This window comes from Mytilus edulis, chromosome 11 (assembly GCF_963676685.1).
Source record: "Mytilus edulis chromosome 11, xbMytEdul2.2, whole genome shotgun sequence".
Lineage (NCBI taxonomy): Eukaryota > Metazoa > Mollusca > Bivalvia > Mytilida > Mytilidae > Mytilus > Mytilus edulis.
The window spans coordinates 49,541,382-49,556,630 of NC_092354.1; positions in this window are offsets into that span (position 1 = coordinate 49,541,382).

Consider the following 15,249-nt stretch of genomic DNA (forward strand, 5'->3'; position numbering starts at 1 on the left):
TATTGAGGACAATGCCAGACCATTAGCAAAATGAAGAATTTTAACTTGTCAGAATAGGTTAAAACAATCAGGTCTCTGATTAAACGTATTTAAAAGAAAGTTCAATTGTGTGAACCAATGCATTATTTATTATTTATTGGTTCATTGCTCACCTGACCCAATGAACCAAGTGATCTATTGTCATCACTTTGCGTCCGTTGTCCGTCGTCCGTGAACTTTTTCAAAAAAATTCTCCTCTAAATTTAATTAGCCAAATGTAATGAACCTTAGCCACAATCATTACAAGGGTATGTAGTTTTAAAAAACTGTGTCTGATGTCCCCGTTAACTAACCAAAATGGTCGCCTTGGCTATAAATAGAAAATAGGGGTAAAATGTTTTTTGTTTGGTTTATATCTCTGAAACAAAAGCATAATGGGAAATTCTGACGGAAAAAAAAAATTTATCAGGTCAAGATAAATATGTCATGAAATTTTCAGAGGAATCTGAGAAGCTATTGTTTGGTTACTGCCCCTGAATTAATAATTTTAAGGAAATTTTGAAGTTTTCGGTTATTATCTTGAATATTATTATAGATAGAGATAAACTGTAAAAAGAGCAATAATATTTAGCAAAATAAGATATAAAAGTAAGTCATGATGACCAAAATGATCAATAAAGAGTTAATGCTCTTTAAAATCAAATTGAACAATTTGTCGTGAATGTTGCGCTATTTTACAAAAGTGCTGTCTTGAAACAGCTGAGACTAATTTAACCAAACTTTGCCACAATCATCAGAGTATTTAGTTTATAAATTGTGTTCGATTACCCTGTATGTAAATCAACATGGCGATATGGCTAAACATAGAACATAGGAGAAAATGCAGTTTTTGACTTATATTCCTGAAACTTAAGCAAAAGAATAACGATGCATTATTTCATGCATCAATTGTAATTTTAAACAAAACGGCGAGATATAAGGGCTCCTTGGAGTCTTTAGTAAGTGTTTCAACGTCATTTCGAGGCATAGATTGCCTTGGCTGTGTTTGGCAAAAGTTTTGGGAATTTTGGTCCTCAATGCTCTTCAACTTGGTACTTTGCTTGGCCTTTTTAACTTGTTTGGATTCGAGCGTCACTGATGAGTCTTTTGTAGACGTGCCGCGCGTCTGGCGTATATGTTAAAGTTAATCCTAGTATCTATGGTGAGTTTATTTACAACCACTGGGTCGATGCCCTGCTGGTGGAGATTTATTTACCCGAGGGTATCACAAACCCATTAGTCAACACTATTTGTGCTGACATGAATTGTCATTGATATGGTTATGTTTATAAATTTACTGTTCACAAAATATTGATTTTTTTTTTTAAATACTAAGGCTTTAATACCTTAGGCATAGATTGCATTGGCTTTGTTTGGCAAAACTTTTTGGAATGTTGGTACTCAATGCTCTTCAACTTCGTACTTTGTTTGGCCTTTTTCACTTTTTTGGATTCGACCGTCAATGATGAGTCTTTTGTAGACGAGGCACGCGTCTGGCGTATATGTTAAATTTAGTCCTGGTATCTATGGTGAGTTTATTTGAAACTACGCTTTTTGACTATTTTTTAGTGGTAAGTTTTTATTGGTGGAGGAAGGTGCATTGCCCAAAGAAAACCACCGACTTTTTTTCGATAGAACAAACTGACAATTCTCTTCAATTTAGATTGAAGCCGAGTGCACTCGCTCGAGCGGGGTTCAAACTCACAACCTCAGTATTGACTGTCTACTGATTATAGTAGTACCTAATTAGAGCACTCGTCCAACCGAGGCCCCTTGAAACAATGAATACTCAAGCCAATACGAGTATACGTTTGAAACAAACTGACAATGCCACGGCAAAATAATAACAAAAAATGAAAGTCACAACAGCATCAACACAACACAAAATAAAAGAAATGAGGACGGAGCAACACGGAAACCAATTATAGGGGATATCAAAATATTCTAAAGGGTAAACACAGTTTCATATATAAGATTTTTTACATTGAATTTTAGATGCACCTGAAATAACTATTCGACACACCAATGATACAATTGTATGTGATTACAATGGAGTTCCAGCAGTTTATCTGAAACGTATAAATCATAAATCACAGTACGGGACACTGTTACGTTCAATGCATATGAATAATGAAGCATTAAATTTACAAACGGAAATTCCCTATCAGGAAAATGGCAAATATGAGTGTGTTGTCAGTCATGGAATACGAGATAATAGCGGAAATTTAATGCAAACTGTGTCAACAAATGTAAAATATGAAGGTATATTAACATAGAAAGTAATGTATATACTTCTACAAATGCGCATACTAATGTGTATTTGCTATTTTGGGTTCTATGAATATAGCTAAACGCCATGAACATGTATCATATATATTTGTGACATCTATAAAACCTAATATATTTGTTACATCTATAAAACCTAATGAATTAATGTACACCTATTGGTGTTTTGCTACTAGCAATCAGACTTGCTTATCTCTTTTTATTAACTCATAGGAGTTACCATGTTAATAATTTGGTACTATTTCGTCTTCATCTGAACTAGTCATTTGACCTGGAATTGAGACATTCTTAACATGTTTTCTTAATACCTTGTAATTGTAATGACTGTTATATTGGATTTTGTAAGTTTGTATGTTGTGTAACATCGTATTGATACAACTTATAGCTATAATTTAAGTAAAAAAACGTAGTTTCTTCTCATTAAAAGTTCTGTTTTGCAGGTCCGCCTGTTTTTTCACCTGAAAACAGAAATGTACAAACTGGAGAAGTCGGAAAGTTTATGAAACTCTCGTTTCATATCTACAGCTACCCTCCTATAGAAGAAATATTCATGCAACAAATAGGACGGAAACAATCAAAAAGGAACAAAATAATTAACGTCAACATTTTGACATCAATATTAGCATACACAGAGTTTGCTAACACCGAAGGAATTGAAGGTTATGAAATTTCAGTTGAATATAGAATAATCGACAAAGATGATTTTCAATCGTATTGTATTACAGCAACGAATCGCCTGGGTGAAACCAATCATTACTTTGTTATAATAGATGCTGGTAAGCAGAAAAGCATATGGGAAAAAAACGAATATGTTACTGAGGTTTCGTGTAATTGCTTGTACTGAAGTTGCTTGTTAATACGTTGAAAGCTTCAATGCTGCTTCAATTTTTGCGACTGTTTCCATATATATCTTTTTAAAAACAACCCTCTTTAAATGTAATGCGTACACATCGCTGTTCTGGAAAAACCTTCACCAGGAACGCTTAAAGCCGAATATTTAAAATCCAATAATATCCAAAACAGAAAACGACTTATATAACATTAGCAAAAAATAATAGCTAAATATAGTTAATGTCAAGTTTGCCTGGTAAGCTGAAACATTAGTTGATGCAAATCAGTGCATATTATAAAATGTGGTGGTTACTTTTGTAACACAGATTATGTTAAGGAAAGATTTTAAGCAGCCAAATTATTTTCACTTCCATAATAAAAGATGCACACCTCAAAAACAGAAAAACAACTATACGTTCTTTTATTTTTTTCAATAGTTCTATAAAAAAATACAAATATACCGAAACAAAATATTTAGTTGTTTTTCTCCCAGACTTTGTTGTAGATGGTGTTTCCAAAAAAAATTTCTAACCTGTAATATTCAAAAGTTGTGAAAGGCAATCTATGCAAATTATATGTATATTTAATGATACTGTTATGTTACCTTAATAGTTTGTACAAACCATTTTCAGAGAGTCTTCCCTTAAGCAAAAGAAACAAGACGTATTTTGTGATACTTTGCAGTGTAGCTTCTTTCACATATGTTTCTGTGTAAAACATGACAAAACCATTGCTCAAGGACATAATCATATTTTGGAAGACCACAGTGATCAAATTGATGACGAACTAAGTTCTATCTCATTCCGTGCTAACAACAACGTAAATTTGTCAAACACCAATACAGATTATGACCAGAATTCCACACAAACCCGTCCATCTAATATATCAGTCGGTGTTAATCACCAATCTACCGATGAAAGTGAGAGCTTTGTAACATCTGAATTGCCATCAAACTTTCAAAGAACTAACGCACAAGAGCAAAGAGTGTCCAGCCCTTCGAGTTTATCGAAGGTTTTCAATACGGACGATTCGGGCATTCTCAGTATAGTAAATGCTGAAAATGGCAATAAGATCAATGCAATTATTATCAACAACGCACTAAGTAATAAAAACAGTGAAACAAGTATGGAATCAGATAGTGAATCATCTGATAATGTTATGGTAGGCAGTGATGGAGATGGGTATGAAAACCCCTACGAAACCATATCACAAGACCGTGAAGAGAGTCATCAATATATAATGATGTCAAAAGAAAGACATAACAGTTTCTCCTCTATCGAATATCACTGTAAAGACGATAGACCTGAACCTACTAATGCAAAGGAAGCGACTTACATTAATCTTCAATTTTGAGTATCATTGAAATGGAATTTCAACGCAGGTTCAGAAAGCATGGATAGTTGAAAATGTATATACATGTACATTCATTCGAAATTCTTAATACTTTTGGTTTGTCCAATAATCTCTTATACATGAATAGTAAAATAAATTATTATTTGCTTTGAACCTGAGCAAATTTGTTGTTTAATTTAACATTTTTAACAAAGTTGTATTTTTCAAAATAAAACATTATTTTTGTGTTATGATTTTTACAGATGACGACGAGTATATTCAAATTCCTTGAAAATAACGTACAAAATTACACATATCAACGTGCTTTACATACATGAGCAAGATGATGGGGTGTCACATGTACGACAGCATGTACTTATTTTCTAAGTACTCGATGTCGTGTTTGGGTTCTTGCTGCGGTGATTTTAGCATATTTTTTTGTCATTATGTTTGTTTTTCAGACATTCTTCTTTGTCATTGTCACGGTATTTTATTGTATTACCTTTACATATTCCTTTGCAATCTTTCTCCTTTTATTTACATGCATTTTTTTAAGGACTTTTTTCTCTCCACTGAATGATTATTTTGATAATGAAAAGATGTAAAGATAAATATATATAAAAACGAAACGAAATTTTGTTTATATTGGAAAAAACGTTTTTTTGGAAAATGTGCAGTATATAAAAGCAATCTGAACTGCAATTGAACATTAATTTCGTAAAATTTCTTGTGAAAAAATTAGGCTATATGTTTGAATTGTGAATATGGTTATCAGTTAAAGATAATAATTTGATTATATCATAACTCATTTAAGTATTCAAGCATCGATAGAAAACAACATTCTCACTCAAACTTGTGAGTAACCTTAGGACCCACATCGTCTTTTAGTTGGAGTATAGTTTTACTTTAATTTTATAATGTTGTTTCCTTTGTTGTGTATACACGTATGACACAAACAAAATATACAAACGACTTGTGCGTACATGCATACAAAATGTACTTCGGTCATGCTTTTAACCCCTAATGAATTTACAAAAATAAGCATTCAATTCTTAAATAAATATCAAATTTCTTTATAAAGATGTTTCTTATTTATATTTAAGGTCACTATTTGTTTGATTAACACGTGCTCTTTATCAGAAACACGATCATCAGTATGATATGTATGGGAAATACTAAAATTAAAAGATAGTAAAAATCCAAAATGAGTTCTTTATAACTGGACATAGTATTACAACATAATATAAAGATAGTTGACTCAAGTGTGAAATATTACAACTATCGCCTTACTTTTTTGTTTTAATATTTAATTTTGTATGTGTTAATAGACACAAGCAATACTCATTAAAATAGAACTACAAAGTGCATTTAATTTTCATTTTTAACTAACTAATTGAAATTTAAAATCTAAACCGCAGTTTCCGTTTCCTTAATGTATTGACCCCAAACTATTTAACAGAGGAAGTTTACAATCGAAATGTTTATTGTTTGTTATTTAAAATATAATTATGTCCGCAAGAACGATAGAATATTAGGTTTTGTTACAATTGTGAATGGGTCATTGTGTTTGAACAATTGTGAATGAGTGTTGGATCAATTGTTTATTTTCTAAATGATAATTTTGGCGTTGATTCAACATTCGTGATAAGTTAAAATATTAACATTTCTCTTTTATTATCTGATATGTTGAAAATTGTTTAGTGTTTTGCCTTCTAACCAAATACACCCTTTTAAAGAATGCTCACAATTACTCGATGCATACCCAACACACTGACACATGATATTTAGTTGAAAACAGCTTGGCACTATACCATAGAACATAACGCTTTGCAACCTCCAAGAGAGTTGTGTCAATAGAAGTTCTAGTTTAAATAGAGTCATTGTATTTAATGTTCCCATTCCGAATACAGAGGCCTAGTTTTTACGCAAACTCAGCCTTTACGTTTAATATATCATGGAAATACCAATTATAAGAATTGTCAGAAAGACAAATTAAGTTGAAGGCCGTACGATGACCTATTGTAGTTATTTCTATGTCATTAAATATTTGGTTGAAAGTTATTGAATTATCATTTTAGCTATCTGTTTATTTATTGCATGTGCATAACAATAATTTAACAATATAGATATATGATCTTGTATGTTTACCTGTGAAACTGCTTCTAATGAGGTGGTTATATATTTTCTGACTGAGGATAGATATTTTAATTCTAAAAATAAAGGCATAAGTGGTATACCTAGCTTAAAATGTCATGAATCGATTAAGAGAATTACATCCAGGTCACTAACTGAAACCAAAGAAAACAGTGAAGTGCAAAACACCAATCCAACATACATAGAAACGAAAAATTTGATAACAAATGCCATATTCAAGAATAAGTACAGGAAATTTCAAGAATTTTTTTTATCCGAACCTGGTTTTGTGGTTAGCCGAATATCGCGCCTAATGGCAAAGGTAAAATAAAACGCTAACATGATATCATAATAAAAAAAAGGTTCATTTAAAACAAGGATAAATATATTGACATTTCAACAAACAACTGATTTATATCTTGTTATCTGTATTAGTTTTTATATCCTGCATCGTTTCTTCTAAAGTATGGTATTGACATGATTTTTTAATTTTCAGCGCTAATGTTCACGAAATATTAGCTTCTTGATAAAGGCAGTCTCAAAGTATTTGTTTTGTTAGAAATATAATGTTTAATCACAAAGTAAGAATTGTCATTTCTTTAAAAAAAACTCTATGTGTGCCTATGTTACTCTCCCTAAACCAAGTGCATGTATGAAGCTTCAAAAAGTCAGATTGACCAACGACATGAAAGGATAATCTTAGAGTGATTAAACTATTGGTTTATGTGCCTTTTCTGGTTATATAGTTTTTGAAATATTTCGTTTCTCATACAAATTTGGCTTTCAAGTACTCGGTTTTGAGCAATTCTGTTGAAGGTCGATCTAGAAAAGCGCTTCGACGCATTAGATTTATAATCTCATGTATTCCTTATAAGCAGTTAAAACTCTTCGTTTAGCTTTAAATTTTTTATTTGAAGAAAATGTAAGATCAATATATCAGAATTTTGGTAAAAATAAGCGCCCCTGTAACTTTGCCACTCCTTGTTTACTAAGTACATGTACAACATAATGTAAGTTTCGAAATGTTCAGCTTAGGTTTGTACCTTTTTGAAACTTCCTCTTAGCACAATTTTGTTATTCCTTCGACAATATGTAAATGGACTTAATTGAATCTAAAATTGGCAACGTCGTCTACATCTAAATTAAATAAATAACTGAAAACATTATAGTGGAGTGAGAAATCAAGAAAAAAAGGCTTATTTTTCGAAATTAATGAACCGCAGGCTGCAAATTATTTGTTTGCAAGCTGAAAAAAGCCGTGTATTGAACAACAGATTTGAATTAGTAAAAAGTTAATTCCCATCTAGATGTAACTGTGAAAGAGGAACACTTGATAATAATGTGAAAAGCTAAATCACGAAAATACTGAACTCCGAGGAAAATTCAATCGGAAAGTCTCTAATCAAATGGCACAATAAAATGAAAAAAACACATCTGACGAATGGACAACAACTGTCATATTCCTGACTTGGTACAGGCATTTTCAAATTTAGAAAATGTTGGATTCAACATAGTTTTATAGCGCTAAACATCTCACTTGTATGACAGAGGCATCGAATTCCGTTATATTTAAAACAATGGATGAAAAAAAAACAGACATAAAAAATAATTTAGTCAAATATGGGTACAGAAGTCCTCACTGTGTTATAATCTCAAACCAAACAATCATTTACAAAAATGCACATTAGCATCTATCAAATTAAAAAACACATTCATTGCTTCGCGTGTCTGACGTCAGAAAATGTAAACGTCACATAGAAAGACATTTTGTCGTTCAATGTTTATTCAAAACAATTTCACATGGGGAATGTTGGTATACAGGGTTGAAAAATCAAATGTTATGTTAGAATTATTTACAGAAAAAGACCGAGATTTAAAATTTACAAGAAAGTACTAGGTTGGCACAGTGTATTATCGATTCAATCATGTTCGACTTGTTAACTTGATGTTTTTGATATATAAACTTTAAGGAATCACAAATCATACACTAGTACATAAATGGACAAACTTAAAGAAAGTTTAACAAATAACAAAATCAAAAGCTCAATCAGTTTAGAGTAAATCATAATTTTTTGAAAATAATTTGTTGTTTGGTGATGTCTCACATGTATACAAGGGTGACATTTCAAACCTGATTTTTCTGTGTCTTAAACAATATCTTTATAAATCATGATATTTCCAAAAAATCTTACCAATTCTGTGAAGAAAGTACTCTTTTTAATCTATAAACGTGTATAACAGTAAGAAACAATAAACTTGAGAGATTCTACAAATTGTGGATTCAATCTACTCATTTTTTTTTCGATTACAATTAAAGTCCTATTATAATTCATATGTGGATGAGATAATGGAATGTTGACCTGTCAAATAAAATTTAAAAAAAATATCAAAACATTAGATTTTTTTTCTTTCTTAAGGTTATTGTGTTTCTTTCTTTTTTAAATTCACTTGTTTTTCCCTCAAAATTTCCATTCTTAAAAAAATCTTTAAAACGTTATAAATAATATAATCGCGAACATATTACAGCATACATGTTGATGTCGAGTATAAATTAACTATTCCTACTCGTATGAATATATGCATGTAGAAAATCAGAAAACAAATATAACGGAAATATGAAACTTTTTTTGTATAGTGTGTTGTTTGAATTAAAAACAAGGAAATGTGACTCAGTACATATAAAATAGATATTCAGAATGGTAAGTTTTGTAGATTTTCATCATAGCACTTTTTACACACTTCCGAATGTTGCTACATTTTTAAAAACTAAAATGCAAATACCCTTTCGTTTGATTGTCTGTGGTTAAAAACGTATATATGATTCACTTGTTTCATATGAAGTATTGTAAGGGTCTTTTTTACATGTTTTACGATAAGTTGACTCATAGTTTGAAATGTCTAAGTCATATGGTAAACCTACAATGTCACAGCATTTCGTAGGTTTGAAAGACTCAGATCGCCGATCGGTCTCTTATCTATGCATGCTCTTCTAATATGACGTCATATTAAAAATAAATATCCAAATAAATCGGTCATTTATATATCTAATCGACGTCTTTTTGTCTTTCAAGCGATGTCCATTTTGCTTATTTCTCTAATATAGACGTCCTGATTACGGACTTGCAACCATGACATCACAAAACAATGACATATTGGTTTGAAACAATAAGCCGAAACATCGTTGAAAATATTAAAGTATACAAAAATAAGTCCTACTTATTATGCTCTTCAACAATTTGCTGTAGTTTTTTTATTTTGTCTTTTTAGTTTGAGATTGAATATTGCCTCCCTTTATGTTAACTGTGTCGTTGGTTTGTTGTCTTTAAGTCGTTATCTGTTACGAATATGAACGAAATATGATAACGTAGTCCGAGAGGATGATCTTCTTTAACCAGAGTATTCATTTTTTCTATGTTCTTGTACTATGCCCTCGTTGATTGTTTTGTTGTCATATTGTCATTTTTGATGATGGTCTGTTGTTTGATAAAGATAGAAACTAACAAACAGTTTATTTTAGCAGGCTTCCACACAAACACAACGACAAATAATACAAACACAGAGATCATACTAATAAAGTTGATATAAACATATTGTACATTCTTTAGAGGACACTTTGATCAATAGGACGTACATATGTGGGACAACATAATTAACACTGATTCGAGAACGTGATGTTACAGTAAATGTCGATTTTAGGACTGAACGACAATTATAGACCGAACTTCAATTTGAGTCTCACATAATGTATTCAGAGTGCTATTGAAATTTCAATACTGCCTTCTTATACATGTACTGTGTGAACGACACGTCTGTCTTTACAACACAATCGGCATTCTGTTTTCTGTGCCGAGTTCATTTAATCCTTTAAATTATTATCCATTTTTAATAGATAGTTTATATCGAAAATTTATAATGTTTTAGATGTTCGAGAAGATTTGTCTTATTGGTCTATTTCTACAAGGTAAGATCAATATAATGACAAATGCTATCAAGTATTATACATATCGACGTAGTTATTATTCTCAAATACAAACCTTTATTTGGATACCAAGCACTTTTACTTTGGCATGAAATTGCGGGATATTTAAAAAAAAATCATTTAGTAGTATGTCGTGATAAGTGTTCAAATTTAATGAAAGTAGACAATTTGTTAAAGTTTTCCAATGACGAAGATTCGGTTCATTATTGATACTTTTTGCAACTTTGGCAATATCATTTAATATTACCCATAGAGAAAATGTACTTCTTCACGCCAAGTATCAAATATGAAATGCATATTCAAGAGAAACAAAAGCACACATGAATGCACTTTGATGACAATTGGCTCTGTCCTAGACCGACATATGTTTGCATTGTTTTTTAAACGCTCTCGAATAACAACGCAGTCTACAGAAGGCCACGTTTTACTTCAACAGTTTTGATTTTACCCCAGTTAGACCGTTCTTGCTATGATGAAATATTTTCAAAAAGATGTATTCATTCTGGCTTTGAATAAAACTCCAGAAAAGCCTTACACAAAGTTCACAAGGAGAGGACAACGTTACGCATGCACAGATGATGATATAAATATTGAAGGACTTGTAACAACAAATATAATGAAACTAAGAAATTATTTTCATTCTGAAATATGATAGATATGTTTTTTTTAATTATTTCAGAACAATCCATTCTAAGTGATTCAACAAGTTCAAGCCTTACATTATACGCTACGGAAGGGTCAACCATTAATCTGACATTTCGCAATGAAATGGATGAATTATATACTAGAAAAAAAGGTGAAAGAATCCATAGTAGTGTTAACGCAAGCAAATACGATATAAAAGTACATCCACCTGAATCAGAATTTCAGATAATTAATGTAACAGCAAGTGACAAAGGATTTTACTGGTACAGCTGGTATAAATATTATGAAATAGAGCTTAACATAACAAGTATGTTTATCGTTATTGTTTTTATTTTGTTCTAGAGGTGTTAATTTAATAATCCTCAGAAGAACATGCTACAAACTAATAATAGTTTAATTCTAAAGGCAATACAGTTCATAGGATACTAAAATATCTTCTTAAGAAAACAAATTAAACTAGAAGAAATATAGAAACCAATTATTATGAAAAGTAAAAATAAATGTTTTAAAATACTATGTTTTCCCGTGACAAATAAATGTTCAGTAACAGAATAAAAATAGACGCCCGCTTTATATAGCTCACATATCTTATTATTATAAATGACATTTATTTTTAATACATCTTACCAATTAATTTGCTTTTTGCTTCATGTCATCTCTGTAACATTGAGATGGTAAATGGACAGGCATTTCCGACATTTACTTCTGGATTAATATGTGAGTTTAGTTTCAAATTAAAATTAACCTTAGTACATGTTTATCTAGATACTCCACAGGGTTGTCGGTAAAAATAGCTCACAATTCTTTGGCAAAAAGTGTACTTCATTTGATATATTAGTCAGATTATGCGTATTTCAACTTTTCTGGTCATATAAAATAAACGTTACTAGGTGTTAGAGTTTTCCTTAAAATACCTCCCTACTTTCGGTCTCTCGTCAGATTAATCCTGACACACCTTGGTGCGTTGTATGAAAAACAAATTAAAAAAAGACCTGTTAGTGATCTTCTGCTGTTGTTTTTTCTATGGTCGGGTTGTTGTCTCTTTGACACATTCCCCATTTCCAATCTCAATTTTATTGTATCTATAAATGCGTTACATTTTTTGATAAAATCAATTCTTTTCTCTAAAATCTTATATCAAATAATTATATATATTGGGTATAAAAACAGTAATCAATGTTAAGAAGTTATCGACATGAATTAGTTTGAAATTAAACTGATGCAGTCACTGAACTAAATTATACAAATGCCTAACTGGTTAACTTAAAAACGTTAATGAATGTATTACACATAGTTTTTATAATCTATAGGCTTATGTAATATTTCGATATAAGAATGTTTATACACCAGTCCAGTAATCAGCACATCGATGTTGACATAAACATGATAAATATCAATTAAATGTTTTTTTTAATAAATTTTCTGTTACAAAACTTTGAATTTTTCGAAAAACTAAGGATTTTCTTCACCCAAAAATAGATTACCATAGCCGTATTTGGCACAATTCTTTCGAATTTTGGGGTTCTCAATGCTCTTCAACTTTTTATTTGTTTGACTTTATAACTTTTTTTATGTGAGTGTCACTGATGAGTTTTACGTATGGAACGCCATGACTGCCTTATATTGATGATCAGCATTATATGCAGTGCTCACAACATTATATGAAGTGCTCACAACATTATATGCAGTGCTCATACCATCATATGCAGTGATAACACCTTGATATGCAGTGCTCACAACATTATATGCAGTGCTCACAGCATTATATGCAGTGCTCACAGCATTATATGCAGTGCTAACAACATAATATGCAGTACTCACAACATTATATGAAGAGTTAAAAACATTATACGCAGTGGTCCCAATATTATTTGAGTTGTCGGGACATTATATGCAGTGGTCATAACATTATATGCAGTGGTCACAACAGTATACTTTTTTTGTTGATGAAGGCAATAATCAGTCATTGTAATGATGATGTTTAATGTATGTGATGGTGCTGATGATGTTTAATGTATTTAATGGTGCTGATGATGTTTAATGTATGTGATGGTTCAGATTCGGTAAAACAAATTGAAACAGTTATTAAAGTCTTACGACGAACAGAACTAGTTCTTAATATGTCTGTCCAATTGCAGACAATAGCAAGCGTTATTTTCGTTTCTGGTACAGTTTTCAATCGAATTGCCTTAATATCTTTACTTCAACAACTGTTTAAATTTGTTTGCGGGGCATTATCAATGATGACTGTATTTGGGAATTTCTGCTAAAAAAAATCCGAAGTTTACCAAAACAAAACACCGCCATCACATACATCAATCATCATCATCACCATCACTGATCATCACCTTCATTAACAAAAAACGTATAATGTTGTGACCACTTCATATAATGTTGTGACCACTTCATATAATGTTGTAACCACTGTCTATAATGTCCCGACAACTGCATATAATGTTTGGACCACTTTGTGTATTGTTGTGATCACTTCATATAATGTTGTGAGCACTGCATATAAAGTTGTGAGCACTGCATATAATGCTGTGAGCACAGCATATAATGTTGTAAGAACTGCATATAATGTTGTGAACACTGTTCATAATGTTGTGGACTGCATATAATGGTGTGACAACCGCATAAGATGGTGTGAGAACTGCATATAATGTTGTGACCACTGCATATAATGCTGGTCATCAAAATAAGGCAGTTTAAATTTAAATTATGCCATGCGTATTTCTCAGGACGAACAGAACTAGTTCTCAAATTCACCTCTTAGCTTCATCTTTTCCACAGAATGACCTTCCAATAAAGTTAAAAAAAAATATGTCTGTCCTATTACAGACAAAAGCAGGCGTTATTTTCGTTTCTGGTATAGTTTTCAATCGAATTGCCTTGATAACTTGACTTCAACAACTGTTGCAATTTGTTTGCGGGACACTATCAATTATGACTGTATTCGGGAATTTCCGCTAAAAAAATTCGTAAGTTTTCCAAAAAAAAACCGCTGCCATCACATACATCAATCATCATCATCACCATCACTGATCATCACCTTCATAAAAAAAACGTATAATGTTGTGACCACTTCATAGAATGTTGTAACCCCTGTGTATAATGTCCCGACAACTGCATATAATGTTTGGACCACTGCGTGTATTGTTGTGAGCACTTCATATAATGTTGTGAGCACTGCATATAATGCTGTGAGCACAGCATATAATGTTGTGAGAACTGCATATAATATTGTGAGCACTACATATAATGGTGTAACGACTGCATATTATTGTGTGAGAACCGCATATAATGTTGTGACCACTGCATATAATGCTGGTCATCAAAGTAAGGCAGTCATGACGTTCCATACATTTGCCTATATTCACTTGAATATGAGACGAAAGATGATTCTATGAGGACAAATACCACAAATGCACCTTTTTGTCGTCATTATAAGGCCCCTTGTGGTCAATTTATACATCTCATTTTCTCACAATTTCAACGTTATAGGACAATTTTTTTAACACATATTTGTGAAAAAATAAAAGTGATAATAATTGATTGACTGAAGCAATCAAGCTGCATGAACTATTCATGTACAAGTTTACTGACTCCCTGAAGGTTGAATGCGTCTTTACGTAACACTTAGATTTACACCGCGTCATAGAGAGGGACAGACATATTTTACTTATGTGACGTACTATCGACAAGTGGTATTACACCTAATCTATGTAAATTTCCGCACTCGCTCATTTTTTTATGGTTGGTCACTGCGACCAAGCATGAAAAAAAGATAGTGCGGAGATTTTAACTTTTAGTAGATTGTATACCCTAACCGATTGCTTATTAATTGATTATGCGATACTGACTAAAGAACCGGCTGTTTACTTTGGATGGAATAATTTTTAGCTGCAACAAAGCATGTAAAACTCAGCGAGTGCGGATATTTAGTTTTCATAAGATTGTATTGCACCCTAACCAGTTGCTTATTAATTGAATATACGATACGAAACCGGCTGTTTATTTAAAAT